Below are 16,073 nucleotides of genomic sequence, written 5' to 3'. Positions count from 1 at the left end.
ATCTAAATTTTTTTTTTTTTTTTTTTTGAAACGATGAAGCACTATCCTTAGGTCAGTGAAAACCCCAGTCGACCTAGCATGCAACCCACACCAATTTATACGGGCCAACACTTAAGATTTTCACTGCTTGCCAAGGGATTCGAACCAGAGACCTGGGCTTTGCCCAGGCAGCTCTTCACCATTCAGACAAGCAGCGGTGGATCAAATCTAAATTGAGACATAATTAATTTGATCCACATGATCCATCATCAACGGCCCTTTTCTCCCAACCAACCAGAACGCATTAAGGCACTGAGGACCGAACTTTTTTTTGGTCCGGTGTAAGGATGCAGAGGAACATCCGGTTATAGGCAAAATCCCGCCTATACCGAGGTGTACCGAGTTTTTTGGAAAAACTCGGTACACCTCGGTATATGCGGGATTTTGCCTACAATCGGATGTTTCTCTGCATCCGGTCGGAGGACGTAATAATTGTTCCTAAGGACCACCATAGTGAACTGCTGAAGAAAGTTTTGAGGTGGCTATCATCAAAATGGAGAAACAGAACACAAGTAGTAAAGAAGGGGTTGGAGATGCTGGAGAACGTACCGTTTGAAGATAAAGTAGTGCATTTTGAAAATGCATCATCTGGAGAGGTATTTTTGTTACAGATCGAAGCTTTTGTTCTTCATGTTTTGAATTTCATGAAACTCTGAGAATACATGATCGTAAAGTAGAGCATTTTGAAAGCCAAATTGACAGAAAAAAATGAATTTTTAGCGGTGTAGTTTTTGGATCCAGAGCCTACAAGTCTGAAGGTAGGGAGAGAAGCTCTGAGATCTTCTTAGATTTTTGAGTTAGAAAGTACATTGCTTATATGCTTGATCAAATGTCAAGCTCAACCTCTAACGCTTATTTTTTTGTTTAGATTAAGGTTCGGTGCTACAGGAATGAGTACAACTAAGAAATACAAAAAAGTTATAGAAAAAGTAGCTTAAATGAAGCAGGATATGTGGTGGACAAATCTGGCTATTTGACATTTGCGCAAGAAAATGAGGACATCAATAGAGTTTATGTTGAAGGCGAATTCTATGAGATGAATTCCCTTTGGTGAGTTCTTCTGATTGATACATGAGTAATCTTGGACGAGTAGTTAGGATCTTCTGGAGTTAAGACAAACTCATACACGCATCACTTTTTTTTTTTAATAGGGGCCGCGCGTACTCGAACCCCCCTACCACAAATTATGACGTCCACTCTACCACTTAGGTAGATGGTAAATCAGCGCCCCTTCAACGTGCAATGAAGGTCACTAGTCTAGGCCATGTATACTTGATCACCAGTAAAGACTCCGTTCAGGTAACACACACATCACATACTAAGACTCGAATCTAAGATATTTTGGTTGGTAGTCAAAACTCTCAACCAACAAATCAAGATCAGATGCATGGATCATCAGGAAGGTTGCTTAGGTGAGTGGGTGAGTTGAGTATGCTAAGCTCTATTCCATTGGCGATTTGACAAGATGCGACTTTTAGGCAACTTTTGATTTTGGGTGACTTCAGCTTAGGTGAATACTGTGTTATTTTGATTGATGACAAATCAATGACTTGCTGGCTTGCTGACTTTGATTTAGACATTCATGATGACTAGCTTGATTAATCTAACCCAGGAAACTATAACCAAAATTTTAATAGTAAAAGAGTTATAAAAGCAATGTGCAGATGATGCAAAGTAAAATAAATGTGGAATTATAGATAGAGCGAATGAAGTTTAGGAGATCTGCAATGAAATGTATTCAGTAATCTAATTTGTACCGCTACTGTAACCAGCTTATGGAGGTGTTCTAAAGAAAGTACTGTTTGGTTACAAGAATAAAAGAGACCTGAAATCTGAAACTCCAGCAGGGAAACAGTTCAGATCTAATAGACATATTTGAGAAAAGGATTGAATTGATTTTCTAATCTTTTTGAAGGATCAAACTAATATATGACTATAGAAAAATGTTAATTTGGTCTCTTGAATTTTTAAATAAAGATCAAATTAATCTTTCTGTGGGATCATTTATGTCCTTATTTAAAAAATCAAACGACAAAAATGATACTTTTACATAATCATTATCTTAAAATACTTATATGCTTGATGTGTCCTTGAAAAAAAATAGTGTTATTTGACTACTCATAGGTACAAATAAGATAATTCTTAAGATTACAAAAATCAAAATATAAAGTTAGCCGGGAAGAATTATCACTAGTTGTAGACAGAAGAAGAAACAATATTTATGTCTGTAAAAATATTATTTGAGTACGTAAACATCTTTATAATGACTTTTTGATTAAAACAATAGCAGATAGAAATATATTCATTTAGTTCCACTCTAATAGATGCAATTACTACTAAAAGAAGCATAAAATTATCACCTATATCGAAGTGGCCACAATTTCACATGCTAAAATTCTAATGTCTATATTCATGTTTATAACAGCTCTCTGCAGTAACTCTACAACAAAATGTTAGACCGGCCCCTGGTGGACCAGTCCAGCCGGCCCATTCTAAGGGGCCGGTTCATGTCTATAGCAAGAGGGGGCAGCAATAAGAGGGAGAGAGAGAGAGAGAGAGAGAGAGAGAGAGAGAGAGAAGGGGTGGGGTCCACTTGATTTCAAATTCAAAATTGGAGCCAAAGGAAGGGGCGGCAAGGGCCTTTAGGTTTTTTTATTTTATTGTTTTAATTTTTTTTTTAGAGAAAACCCTCACATGTGACCTACGCGTTCCATAAATGATAATAGTACATATCCTTAGAGGATAAAAGCCTCACTAAAAATACATCCTTTGAATCCAAACCTAAGAGCTGTTGATCCCACTAAATACAATAAGAAAAACATAAAATAAAGAAAAGTCACCACCTCGAAGAGAAGCAAGATGGCAACATCAACATCCAAGTTGGTACAGGACGACAACATCAGCATCCATGCAGGAACAAGCACCATAACCATAGTATAGACCTGCACAAACATAAAGAAAATAGATAAACAGACAGGGCAGCCAATAGCAACCCAAACAAAGCCCAACGCAAGTACCATGAAGTCATGGAAATGAAATGCAGCACACTAAAAAATAAACAGAGCCAAGAACTAACACACCCAAACCTTCAGACACAACCAAGGGCAAAACCACACCATTGCACCCCAGCCCAAAAGCAAACAAAAAGCCCAATGACTCCCTCACGAAAGCCACAAGAACAGCCTATAGAAGGCACCACAACCAAAATCAGAACAACCACCAAAGACAGAGATCATTATTTTTTTTTATTTGCATCTACGATGCTTACCCACATGAGAAAAAGAATTATCAATGACTCGACAAACATCAAGTCCATACAAATCATGTTAGGATTCAACATGCCCAACCCCAAAATCATCCTCAACCCCGCAAGGAGAAGCAAGTGACTCATCTAGCCAATCCGACTGGGCCAAACAAGTGTCCCCAGATCTAGAATTCAATTGAGCTTTCAGAGCATTAGGCGAAATTAGACTAACAAGCACATCAACAAGGTGATCAACGACACCTAAACCCACAGGAGAGAATGGCCGAACATCAACCATCGACGAATCAGCAGAATTAATATTACCAGACAATTCATTGTCCACCATGAAGTTAGCTTGAAAAATATCTCTATCCACCTCACAACCCACAACCTCATCATCGCAAACCAAATTATTAGAAATAGCCCCCAAGCATTAAGACCAGCCATTGACAATCCCGGAGATAACTCCGGACTGATCCCAGACACAATAGGGCAAATAACATCACTAGAGCTATGAATAAAATTTTCACATTTATCCAAAGGCGGAACAGGCCTACCTCATGTCCCTCATTATGAGCCAAAGGTGCACCATTACCAATATTATCAAGAATAGCACATTCGAAATCTTGCGGCACCACCCCAGCCATAACATTAATAGGAGGATCACTGAGACCCTGAATAAGTTGCAAAGAAATATCATTTGCAGCCCCCACACTCACAGACTTAACAGGCGGATCACCAGCCTAAGGATACAAATCAGGCATTCAACTTTTAATGCCCCAAAGCTTTACAGTGATAGAAATAAGAGATAAATTCTTCTATTTTCACAGATTGAATGTTACCCATAGTTTCAGAACCCAACCAAACTTATTAGGATAACGTTTAGTGACAATTAACTCGACTAAAATACGAGCAACCAAAGGCCTTGTGCCATTAATGGTAGCATTATCCGACCTTAAGGGACGGCCAAATATAGACCCTAAACCATGCAGAATGCGAGGAGAGAATAGATGTGGTCGAAGATTGGGAAAAAAAACTCATATAAGAATTATAGGGGATTCCACATTAACATCAAAATGAGTAGTCCACATGAAAAGCTTCATAAAATAATTGCTGACAAAGTAGGAATGGTGTGAAAACAACCTGCAATAGTATAAGTTTTTCATTAATTTAATCAACATATTTTTCGAATTAAGAAAAGTTAGAGAGAAATCACCAAAGAGATTTAGGTAAAAAAAATTTGCGAATTCCATCGAGAGGAGGATGACTCCCCAGAAACTTTTCAGTCAGTGCAAACTAAAAAGGCACCACAAGAGCAACCATTTGGCAATCCATGACACGAAGAAATTTTAGGCGAAGGAAACTCCAAAGAAGCCGAATTGAGAGACAAAACAACTCTAAAGGATCTCGATTTGGGTTTCCCATCCAAAAATTTAGGGTCACTCAAATGATTCGCAGCCATTATAACAAAAAAATCGGTTGAACGGAGAAAATCGGAAGAAAAACCCACAAGATTTAAAGAAGAATGAAGTATATTACCCAACGGAAGCAAAGGCAGAGCACAGATGGAGTGAAGAAGAAAACCCTAAACATAGCAGATGTTCTAATTGTTATTTTAATTGTATGCCTTAAGTATGGGAGGGAGATTAGGATTAGAGTTATGTTTGATTATTGTGTTCTTGTGAGGGTTCTTCTTAGTGTCTTGGGCTCTAGATTCATCTAAAGATTGGGAGAGATGATACTCCTCTCGAATTGAGAATCAATTGTATCGTTGTTTCTTTGTTTCTGTTAGTTCTCTCTTTTGCAATCCAATTACAATTTGGAGAGTTTTTCACTAGATTTTTGTGTATTTCTCTTGTTGTTTTTTCCTATTCTTATCAGGGTTTACTTGAAATATTCAAGTATTTCCTAATAAATTGGTATCATAACAAGTCTTGGGACCATCAGGGGCTGATTTCATGAAATTTCAGCTGCAAAAATTCATCTTGAGGGATGAACACTTGCTGAATTTTGGATCAAAATCTAGAAAATTTGATGGCAGCCAAGAAGGTAGATGAAGGAGAGATGAGCCAAATAAAAGCCACAGTGGATGATCAAATTTAATCCGTAGAAGACAAGGTTTCATCCATAGAAGACAAAATTTTCAATCTTCATTTGGGAGAAAGGGGGAACATTGGAGAGAGACGTGGAAATATGGAGCAAGGAGTAAAGGGTGTTGTTTGGGAGAGAAATGAGGGAAACTATGGTATGAGGGGTGCTGATTTTGGAGAAAGCAGGGAAGAAAGTAAATAGGGGTATGAAGATGAGCATATAAAAGAGGATTGAGAGACATGGGGAGAGTAAAGAACTTGGGAGAGGGAAAAATATGGAGAAATAGGGGAAACGGGGGAGAGCCAAAGGTGAGGAAGCTGAAGATGCCAATTTTTAAAGGGGATGATGCTTATGGATGGATCTACAAGGTAGAGAGGTACTTTGCCATCAATGGTTTGACGGATGAGAAGAAACTGACAGCAAGAGGCCTATATTTGGAAGGGAAGGTATTATCATGGTTCCAATGGAGGGACCAAAGGAGACCTATATGAAGCTGGAGAGAATTCAATGAATGTTTATTAAAAAGTTTCCAAATCGACGAGAGCGGGGAGCGATTATCAGAGACTACATTGGAGGAAAACTTCTTGAAGGGGCTCAAGGTAGAAATTAAGAGACGGTGAAAGCCATGATGCCTCGTGACTTGGGAGAGGCCATGAAGTTGGCACAGCTTGTGAAGAATAAGAAGAATCTAGAGAAGGGAGCCAGGAGTAGCAACTCATGAGTTAGGGGCCATGCTCATATAAAATCATCGACTTATTGCCTATTTCATCCAGGTGTTGACAGTTAGGGCCATGCTGAAGTTAGTTTATGAGCGGGAGTTAATGGCCATTGTATTAGCCATCCATAAATGGTAGCCCTACCTATTATGTAGGAATTTCATTGTTAGGACGGACTAGCGGAGCTTGAAGTACTTGTTGGAGCAGTGGATGGTGATAGAGGAGCATCAAAGGTGACTATCTAAGCTTTTGAGTTATAATTTTGAGATTCAATACAGGCTAGGAGTGGAGAACTATGCAGCAGATGCCTTGTCCAGATGTATAGGGAAGTTGCAGGTGACAACAGTGTCAGTTCCATTAATGTTAAATTGGGAAGCCATCAAGGAGGAGTGTGCTCGAGATGAGGAGTTGGGAATGATCAAGTTTGATTTACAAAGAGAGGATAGTAGCCATATGGGGTATTCTTTGGTGGGGGAGAGACTTCTGTTCCAGGGGAGGTTTTTTTTTCCTCGGACATCAGTCCACATTCCACACTTGTTCTAGGAGTTCCATGGGAGTGCTATTGGGGGACATTCAGGGGTGCAGAAGACCTACAGGAGACTAGCTTCAAAGTTATACTAAAAGGGGATGCATAAGAATGTGGAGGAGATGATCACCATATGTGAAGTTTGTCAGAGGAACAATTACATGGTGGTGTCTTTAAGAGGATTATTATAGCCACTTGCTTTACTTGGTCGGGTATGGAAGGAGGTATCCATGGATTTTATAGATAGGCTACTCAGATCAAAAGGCTTCATAATGATACTTGTGGTGGTGGACTGCTTGAGCAAATATGCTCATTGCATTCCCCTATGACATCCATATACTGCAATGACAGTGGCATAAACCTTCATTAAAGAGGTGGTCAGACTGCATGGAGTACTAGGGGATATAGTATCTGATATGGATAAGGTTTTTCTCAATCATTTTTGGAGGGAGTTGTTCAGACTACATGGGACAATATTGAAGAGGAGAACCGCCTACTACCCACAGACGGATGGCCAAACAGAAGTGGTCAACAAGAGTTTGAAAACTTACTTAAGATGCTTTGTGTCAGAGACACCCAAGTTATGGGCCAGATGGCTAGCATGGGATGAGTATTGGTATAACATATCTTTTCATTCTGCTTCTCAGATAATCCCATTTAAGATGTTATACATAAGGGATCTATCTCACTTAGTGCACTATGGGTATAACAACACTCCAGTTTCTTCAGTGGAGAAGTACTTGGAGGAGAAGGATGGGATATTGGAAGAGTTGAAGAGGCATCTGCTGCGAGCTCAACATATTATGAAGAAGCAAGCAGATGGGCATAGGAAGAACATTCAGTTTAAGGTAGGGGAAAGGGTGTTCTTTAAGTTCTGACCTTATAGACAAAGATGAGTAACCAACATGAGAAATGAGAAGCTTGCCCCTAGATACTTTGGGTCATATGAGATATTGGAGAGGATTGGAGCTGTAGCTTACCAGCCTCCAACGAGGACGATACCAATGACACTAAATGAAGATTTAGAGGTGATGTTGGAACCCTTGGAGTTGATAGGGGTTTTTCAAGGAGAAGATGGGGCTAAGAAAGTGTTGATCAAGTGGAAGGATCTCCCAGACTACGACGTCACATGAGTGCCATATGAGAGGGTGAAACATAAGTTTCCTTATTTTTCACCTTGAGGACAAGTTGATTCTTTGGGAGGGCGCTAGTGCTAGACCGGCCCCTTCTAAAGAGCCGATTCAGGTCTATAGCAGGAGGGGGCGGCGGCAAGAGAGAGAAAGGGATAGAGAAGGGGTGGGGTCCACTTGATTTCAAATTCAAAACTGGAGCCAAAGGAAGGGGAGGCAAGGGCCTTTAGGTCTTTTTATTCTCATGTTTTAATTGTAAGCCTTAAGTATATGAGGAAGATTAGGGTTAGGGTTATGTTTGATTATTGTGTTCTTGTGAGGATTCTTCTTGGTGTCTTGGGCTCTAGATTCATCTAGAGATTGGGAGAGACAATCCTCCTCTCGAATTTAGGATCAATTGTATCATTGTTTTCGTTAATTCTCTTTTTTGCAATCCAATTACAATTTGGAGAGTTTTCAACCAGATTTTTGTGTGTTTCTCTTGTTGTTTTTCCCTATTCTTGTGTTGGACCGGTCCAATCGGTCCAGGCGGGACCGGTTCACGGGTGAAATTGCAAGATTAGCGGAGAAAACTTCCGCCTGGGCGGAAACCATGCAAGACGCAAGCTCCACAGGAGCGTTTTAGGAAGGATTTTTTTGGGGTTTAAGAGAGAAATTTGAATGTAGGGACTGTTTAGGGATTTCCTTTTAATTTGTACGCATTAAATAGTAGATTTTCCTAGGGTTTGATCATCTTGAATTTTGGCTGAAATTTGAGATCTCTTAGATTTAGGTTTTCTTTGGGCTCTAGCTGCGTCTAGAGATTTGGGAGAGATCGATCCTCCTCTCGAATTGAGGATCAATTGTATCTTGCTGTTTTTATTCATCTACTAGTGAAATATAAGCTTTCCTTAGAGTTTTATCTCAGATTTTCCCGGACAAGTGCTGTTTTTCTGCTGTAAACAGCAGATTTCTGTTGTTTTCCTGGTGTGGACAGCCATTTGGCTGCTGTTTGTTCGCCGATTTGGGTTAGGTTACTTGCGAACTCAAGTATTTCCTATCATCTTGTTAGGGTTTACTTTAAATATTCAAGTATTTCCTATCACAAAATTACTACTTTGATTCGAGTTTTTGCACCTGCAAAGTCCTTGGCACTTCATCAGACATCCTTGAGTGCATATCTAAAAGGCAAAACAGGTCCTTCTCATTATTTTCTGACCAAATCTATATATATATAACCCATTACAGTGGTGCTTCATCACACAGCGCCACAATGCTGCTTTCCAGCACTGCGGCTCTCCCTCAAACCTTTCTTTAATATAGAGAGGGCAGCACTGTGAGCCACCATTATGAGCACTGTAGTGCTCATTAGAGCATTTGACTCCTAACTTCCTTCTTTTTAATTTCATTTCTAAAATCATCTAGATAAATTAAACTTTTGATAACTTAGTTTTATAATGAAATCAAAACAAATTATAATTCATACCAAACCAAGTCTAGTCAACCAAATTCTAGAACAGCAGTTATTATAGTTGCTGCTTAGAACCCCTTGCTGAATCAAGGACAAGTATCGGATGCCCTCAACTGAGAGTATTCTTCGATATTGTATGCAATTAACCTTGGTACTTAATCCTATGGGAAATCCAATTCCTGATAACTAAATAAATCCTTCTAGGTCGACCATATTATTCAAGAGAAATCTGATAGGAAATACTTGAGTTCGCAAGTAACCTAATCAAAATCAGCGAACAAACAGCAGCCAAATGGCTGTCCACAGCAGGAAAACAGCAGAAATCTGCTGTTTACAGCAGAAAAATAGCACTTTTCCGGGAAAATTCGAGAGAAAACTCAAAGGAAAGCTTGTATTTCACTAGTAGATGAATAAAAACAGCAAGATACAATTGATCCTCAATTCGAGAGAAGGATCGATCTCTCCCAAATCTCTAGACGCCGCTAGAGCCCAAAGAAACCTGAATCTAAGAGATCTCAAATTTCAGCCAAATTCAAGATACTCAAACCCTAGCCAAATCAACTATTTAATGCATACAAATCAAAAGGAATTCCCTAAACAGTCCCTACGTTCAAATTTCCCTCTCAAAACGCTCAAAAAAACTTCCTAAACGGCTCTACGAGGGCGGACGGGCCGCTCGATCCCCGCATGAGGCGGAGATCCCGCCTCAGTTGCGAACTGCCGGTCCCGTGCGGACCGACTGGACTGGACCGGTCTAACAAAATCTGTAAAATATATTTCCAATTTGCCTTTCATTGAACTTCTCAGGCACATTAGAATTTGTTGGTCTTAATTTGGTACCCAATAACTATTCTAACCTGAACCTAAGGCTATTTAAAAGCTCACAACAGTGCATGCTAGAAGCTTTTTTTGTAGAAGATATTCTCTCTGTATAAGATATTTTTATTTCTTTTTCTTCTTTGTACGTAGGTGTGCTTGGGAATTGAGAAAAGGCCTAACGAATGCTTTTATTTTGTATACTACAATTATGACTCATTTGTTAGTATAATGGATTCTCTCTTCACTCCGATTGATGTAGGCTTAGTTGAAGCCATACCATGTAACTATTGGTATCTTTATGTTGTATTTTTTCTCTCTCTTTTGTCATTATTTGTGTACATCATTTTTTTATGATGACCTTCAGCTTTGATTCTTTTGACACCCTCAATACAAGATTTGTAATTAACACGGCATCATGAAACGTAGCTTGACTGAACAGACTCTAAGGCCTTGTTTGGGACGGGTTCTTCATTGTTTCTTAAAGCAGTTTTCTAGTACAAAATTTTTAATTTTTGTATTAAAAATTTGATTGCCTTAAGAAGCAGTAAAAAAGCTGTCCCAAATGAAGCCCAAGTCATGAAAGGAATATAACTCAAGTTTCAATGATAAAATGAAGGATTTCAAAGAAGACACAATTGCATGACATAGTGGAAAGCATAAGAGAGCCTTACATTATTTGAAATGGCTTCTAATGAGTTGCATTGGCCTTCAGGTATATAGGATGATTCTTGATCATTCCAAGCTTAGACTTCTTTTGACTCGAGGATGAACATTGAAGATTCTTGATAATAAATGATTTCACTTTCTGAAACCTGGTAATACATTAATGATATGGACTTTTTAAATTCAAAGTCAATCTAGAAAATTCTTCAAAGTGCTTATGTGACTTGGACTTTCTAAACTTGAAGATGAATCTAGAAGATTCTAGAGAATGCATAAATGACTTGGCCTTTTTTTATTCAAGATAAGTCTCGAAACCTTTTAGAGAAGAACCTCAAAACAACCTTTTTTTTGTTGGTTGGGGGGGAGGAAGAGGATATAAGTCATGAAATGAATATGTTACTTCTTCAAAATACAAATAATATACCATTTTATGTAAGCAACTGAGATAGGCTTCTCTGGACCTAAAAGAGAAGCTATCAAAATCGATTTTAACATTTAAGAAATACTAGACAGATAAAATTTAGCTTGGGTAGTGTTGGTCAGTTCATTCTCTAACAATTGAAGCCAAGCAATATCCTTTCTATTTAATAAGACCTCAGAGGCAATTCATATCTCAATTGTCAATTTGGAAGTTTTGGTTTGCTCAAACAATTCGTGACAGATACATCACCAATTTTAGAATCTCCTTCAAGGCTTCAACCAAGTAATGAGCTAAATTCTCACTGGCTCAAGATTAACTCCACAAGTTCAAGGAAGTGCTCAAAAGAAGCAAAAGAGCTCAACTTTCACTAGTAATATGAATGATTACATTAGAAGATTTCTAAGAAGTAACTTGCATGATGTAGTCAAGAGCATAAGAAAGACTTAAGATGACTTGAAGTGGCTTTTAATGGCTTGAACATCAATCACATCCCGGGACGAACCCGCTATATGTATTCTAGAAGATTCTAGAGAATCTATAAATGACTTCATACCTCTTAGACTCAAAAATACATAAAATGATTGGCCTTCTAAACTCAAACCATGAATCAAGAAGATTTAAGATAGAGTGCTTAGATAGCCTAAAGAGTGAGTAAATAATTTGGCTTTTTTAGACTCAAAGATGAACTTGGAATATCATAGAGAATGAACCTAAAAAATACATTTCCAAAAAAATATGCTTCAGCTATATTTTCTGCATATGGTGAACTATGGCATAGCATGAAGGTGTTCTTACTTAGTTTGTAACTTCACTTTAAATGCTGAATTTTTGTCATTCCTTGTACATGATGAAGTTCTTCTTCACAATTTTTTGCTTATTCAAGGGCTGAGTTTCAGAACTTAGTGCAAAACCTTCTGTTTTATCTTGGCCTTGGTAAGTAAAGTGAATCATCTTATACTTGAACAGATTGGATTCCGAGTTTTTTTTTTTTTTTCAATTTAGACTGAGTACATTCTCTAGTAAAAGAAAAACCTGAGTACATGCTTTGATATGGATTCTGCTAATGTGGGCTGGTTTTAATCACATCCTATTTTACAATGGAAAAAAGTTGAAAATAGTTCACAACTATTTATATGAGGCAAATTTAGTCGAGAGTATCACATTTCTCTTAGTTAGTTCATCGACAATTCAAAATCAATCCAAAAGGATCCCTCGGGAACTAAATTTGGATCTATTTAGTATCCCAATTTCCATCAATTTCTACCTAATGGGCTATTTGAAATAAGTTTTGTATAGTCGATGAACTAACTTGATCACATATAATTAGTGTTGAACTACACAAACTTTTTCTCATTTAGCAACGCACGTTCCACGGGCTCCATTCAAATGATTTATTCCAAGCAATTCTATTTCTAAGATAACTTTAAAAATACATCCAAGTAATCATTTACTTAATTCACAAGAATCAAAATTATGTGTGTTACTTCTATTCAAAATTCTTTGTAGTTTGCTATAAAGTATATTTCGGATTTGGAAAAGTGATCAAAATAATAGTTGGTTGTTGATCGCTTATCAAAATAATAACAGGGTATTGACATTTTATAGACTTTCGATGACCCTGTTAGGATAGATGTATTAGATATAGTTTATGTTTAAAAATAAAAGTAGAGGTAGACCTAAAAAAGCTTGATTAGAAAGTATTAAAAATGATCTTTATTTTAATTAAACTTAAATAAGAATTTGACTCCTAATAGGACATAATGAAGAAAAGGAATTCATGTAGCCGACACCCCATAGTGGGATAAAAAACTTCTTTGAAATCATCGATCCTTTCTTTCACAATCGAGTTCAGTCGGTTTATGAAAACGAATGAAAGTAGGTTCTAATTGTTAGAACTTATCTTCATAGCAATGAGAAGTGAGTTTCAATTATGTAAGCTTAGATGTTATTATCAGCTTTGCTTTTTTTTTACATATAAGAATTTTTTTTTTTTTGGTAGCTTGGATAAGCTTATCTGCTAGGACCTCATTTGGCTGCTTGTAGTTAGAAAACACATCTTCAAAAATAATGAATATGTAAGAGTGATTTTCAACTCTATAAACTGCTTCATGGCATCTCCAACCGAAAATCTCATTTTTCATTCCAAAATGCAGTGAAACTAAAAAATGGCGTGATTCATCTCCAATCGAACTTCATTTTGCGCCCAGATAACTGTCTTTCTCCTTCGTGCGTTTCTTAGACAAATCCGGTAGAGAAAGAAACATAGCGAAGGTGAACAGTGTTACATCAATAATGGCGCCGCACTGTTCACCCGCAACCAAATACCATAAGTTTTTCTGTTTCAGCTGGAGCTCGCGAGCGAACGCCATTCATGTGTTTGGAGTTCAGTTGGAGAAGGCTTCAAAGCCTATAAAAGTGAGGATTCTGATATCTCACTTAAAATAATTCAAAAACAACTTCTACAAGCAACTAAATGAGCTGTAAAATGAACAAATTCAGAGCAATCATTGAGTGGGAATATGCTGAACAGCCAATGGCATGCCATATTACTCAATGGTTTTTATTCTGTTATGTGTGTTTGTTTCTGCTTCTCCATAATCTAGAAGAAGACATGAAATAGGGGCCAAATAAGCAGTATGTCATAGGGTGGACCACTTGACCATAATTCACACTGAGGTCATTGTTTGCACTGTCTAAATTATTTGTTCTTTGATTTTGACAGCTTTTGAATTTACTTTGATTATTTTAACTATTTACTTCACCATTGATGGTATTTCTTGTGCAGACTTTTTATTATTTAATTATGTTTTCTTCATGTTTCATTTGACAGCAAGCCTTTAGTGTACTGAACAGTTAGGAGATGCATACAGAGAGTGGTACTCTTGTCACCATTCCACTTAAGGAAATAGATAGTTGTTATCTCATTGCCCACAACAGACAAAAGGTGTAAAACAAGCATATATGTAATCATATCTGTAGGTTTTTCAATGATCTTGTCTCGGGTCGATTTATTCGCGGCTCAAGATCGTCTCAAAGTCATTCAATTTGTGTTCTAGACGAGTAAAACTTGGTCGTAGGCTTGCTTCGTTATCTTTCGATTCAAGCCAAGCTTGTTTGTTTGTGTTTATGCTCAAATTTAGTCGAAAATCAATCCATTTTCAACCATTTTTCGATTTAGTTTGGAGTCTAACCTTCGTATTTGCATAATATAGTTGCATATTTCGATCTACATGCATGCACAATAGATCTCGTTCGGGCTAGCTCAATTCTATCTTGGTCATTGTTTGATTGAAGTTGCGCTAGCTTCATTTTTAGCTCATTTATCTCGATCTAAGCTAATTTTGAACAAAAAATTAGTCTCTTTTAGGAGAAATTATTCCGTGCAGAGTCCGGATGGTAAAGTACCGTCTTGATGTGAGTGTACACAGCGTTTGTACACACTGTATAAAAAAAACCAAATTGTACACAAAATTATACTCACATCCGGACGATTATTTATCATCTGGACTCCGCACATAATAATTTCTCTTCAGATGATTTTCAGTCTTCAAATCAAATTTAGAAACATATGTTCCTTATGATTAAACTTGGTGCTTCTTCAAGTTATAAACACCAAAAATCTCCATAGTAACCTCATTAATGTGTTGTTCATGGGAGTTTTGACAGCAGCTGGGTTACATCTCATTATCAAGAAGGTTTATCAATGTTGAAACCTAAAAGCTAGTTGTAGACTGGGTACCACTTGGATGGAGATACTTTAACTGCTATATATATAATTTTTCCCTAAATTATTTTTTTGTGAATTATGAGTGCCATAATGTTCATTAATATGAGATTATCATAAGCCTATTTAGGCCTTACTACTATGCTTATTAATATAACTTCTGATAATAGCAGGCCCACATTTACTTATAACATTGGTAAAGAAATATCATTCAATATGTAAAGAACATCAATTCATGTAATAATTTTATAAGATTTTTGTTGAGCTCAACTAAGCCTTGTTTGAGATACAAGTGTTAATAAATGATCCGACCCGACCTGACAATCCGATCCAAAAAATTCGGGTTCGGATTGACCTGTTTAATAAGCAAGTCAGTTTTGGGTCTAAAATTTTGACTCGTTTAATTGGCAGGTCGTGCTTGAGCTGACCAGTAAGTCTGATGTTGACCCGATAGTGACATGAACAATTTTTTTTTTTCTTTGAATTCTTTTGCTTATTTGGTATGCACTTTTTACTTTTGATCAATTAACCCAAACTTTATAGTCGTGAAGTTTTATTTTTTTTAATCAAAACGGGTTATTGGATCAATTGGGTTCAAATTGAGTCAATTTCATGTCGGATTCAAACCCGACCCGTTAAACTATTTTGAAGCACCTACTTTGAGGTATTGTTTTGCACAATGTGTTATGTTGTGCATATGAAGAAATTCCTATTCATCTATACAAATGAGAACAGGTTTAATGACTGGCTAATGGCCAAGTCAAAGATGACTTGGTCTATTTATGAATCATTAAATTTTAATATTAAACACAGTCAACAACCTTTTTTCTTGTATCAGTTGAGAGACAAGAAATGTGTTTTTTTTTTGGTTGAATTTGCTAATGAAGAGTCATTCAAATAATGCTCTTCTAAGAGATAGTAAAAACAAAAAAAATGAATAAGTTAGTGCCTTTTGTCAATAAATCTTATCATAGAAGGGTGCTTTGTAAAAGGTGATATTGAACTGGTTGAATTCTCAAGCTATGTGAAAGAAACTTTAAATATATAAACATGAGAATATTAAGTTTGATTTTGTTACGGGTTGAAAATTTACTTCGGTAGAGTGGAAGATATATGTCTTAACTTTTGATAAAAATTCAGCATGCTCAAATGAAACTTATAAGAGATCATTAAGTTTTTCGTGGAAATCCCTGAAAGGTAAAGAATCATGAGGTTTGATTTAGTTGAAAAATCAGGAAAGGGATATATAA

General features: G+C 37.1%; 1 long non-coding RNA gene and 1 other non-coding gene across 2 annotated transcripts; one reads left to right on the top strand and one right to left on the bottom strand.

Moving 5' to 3' along the window:
• Nucleotides 1-1,186: 1,186 nt before the first annotated feature.
• Nucleotides 1,187-1,346, bottom strand: LOC114581080. Its single transcript, XR_003702881.1, has one exon. It is a non-coding gene; the product is annotated as a U1 spliceosomal RNA (small nuclear RNA).
• An 11,757-nt stretch (nucleotides 1,347-13,103) lies between these two features.
• LOC114580695 lies at nucleotides 13,104-13,883 on the top strand. Its single transcript, XR_003702227.1, has 2 exons — nucleotides 13,104-13,174; nucleotides 13,253-13,883. It is a non-coding gene; the product is annotated as an uncharacterized LOC114580695 (long non-coding RNA).
• The last annotated feature ends 2,190 nt before the right edge of the window (nucleotides 13,884-16,073 follow it).

Source organism: Dendrobium catenatum, unplaced genomic scaffold (assembly GCF_001605985.2).
Source record: "Dendrobium catenatum unplaced genomic scaffold, ASM160598v2 fragScaff_scaffold_133, whole genome shotgun sequence".
NCBI classification, from domain to species: domain Eukaryota; kingdom Viridiplantae; phylum Streptophyta; class Magnoliopsida; order Asparagales; family Orchidaceae; genus Dendrobium; species Dendrobium catenatum.
Note: the sequence above shows the minus strand (reverse complement) of the source record. Positions and strands in the feature narration are given on the sequence as shown.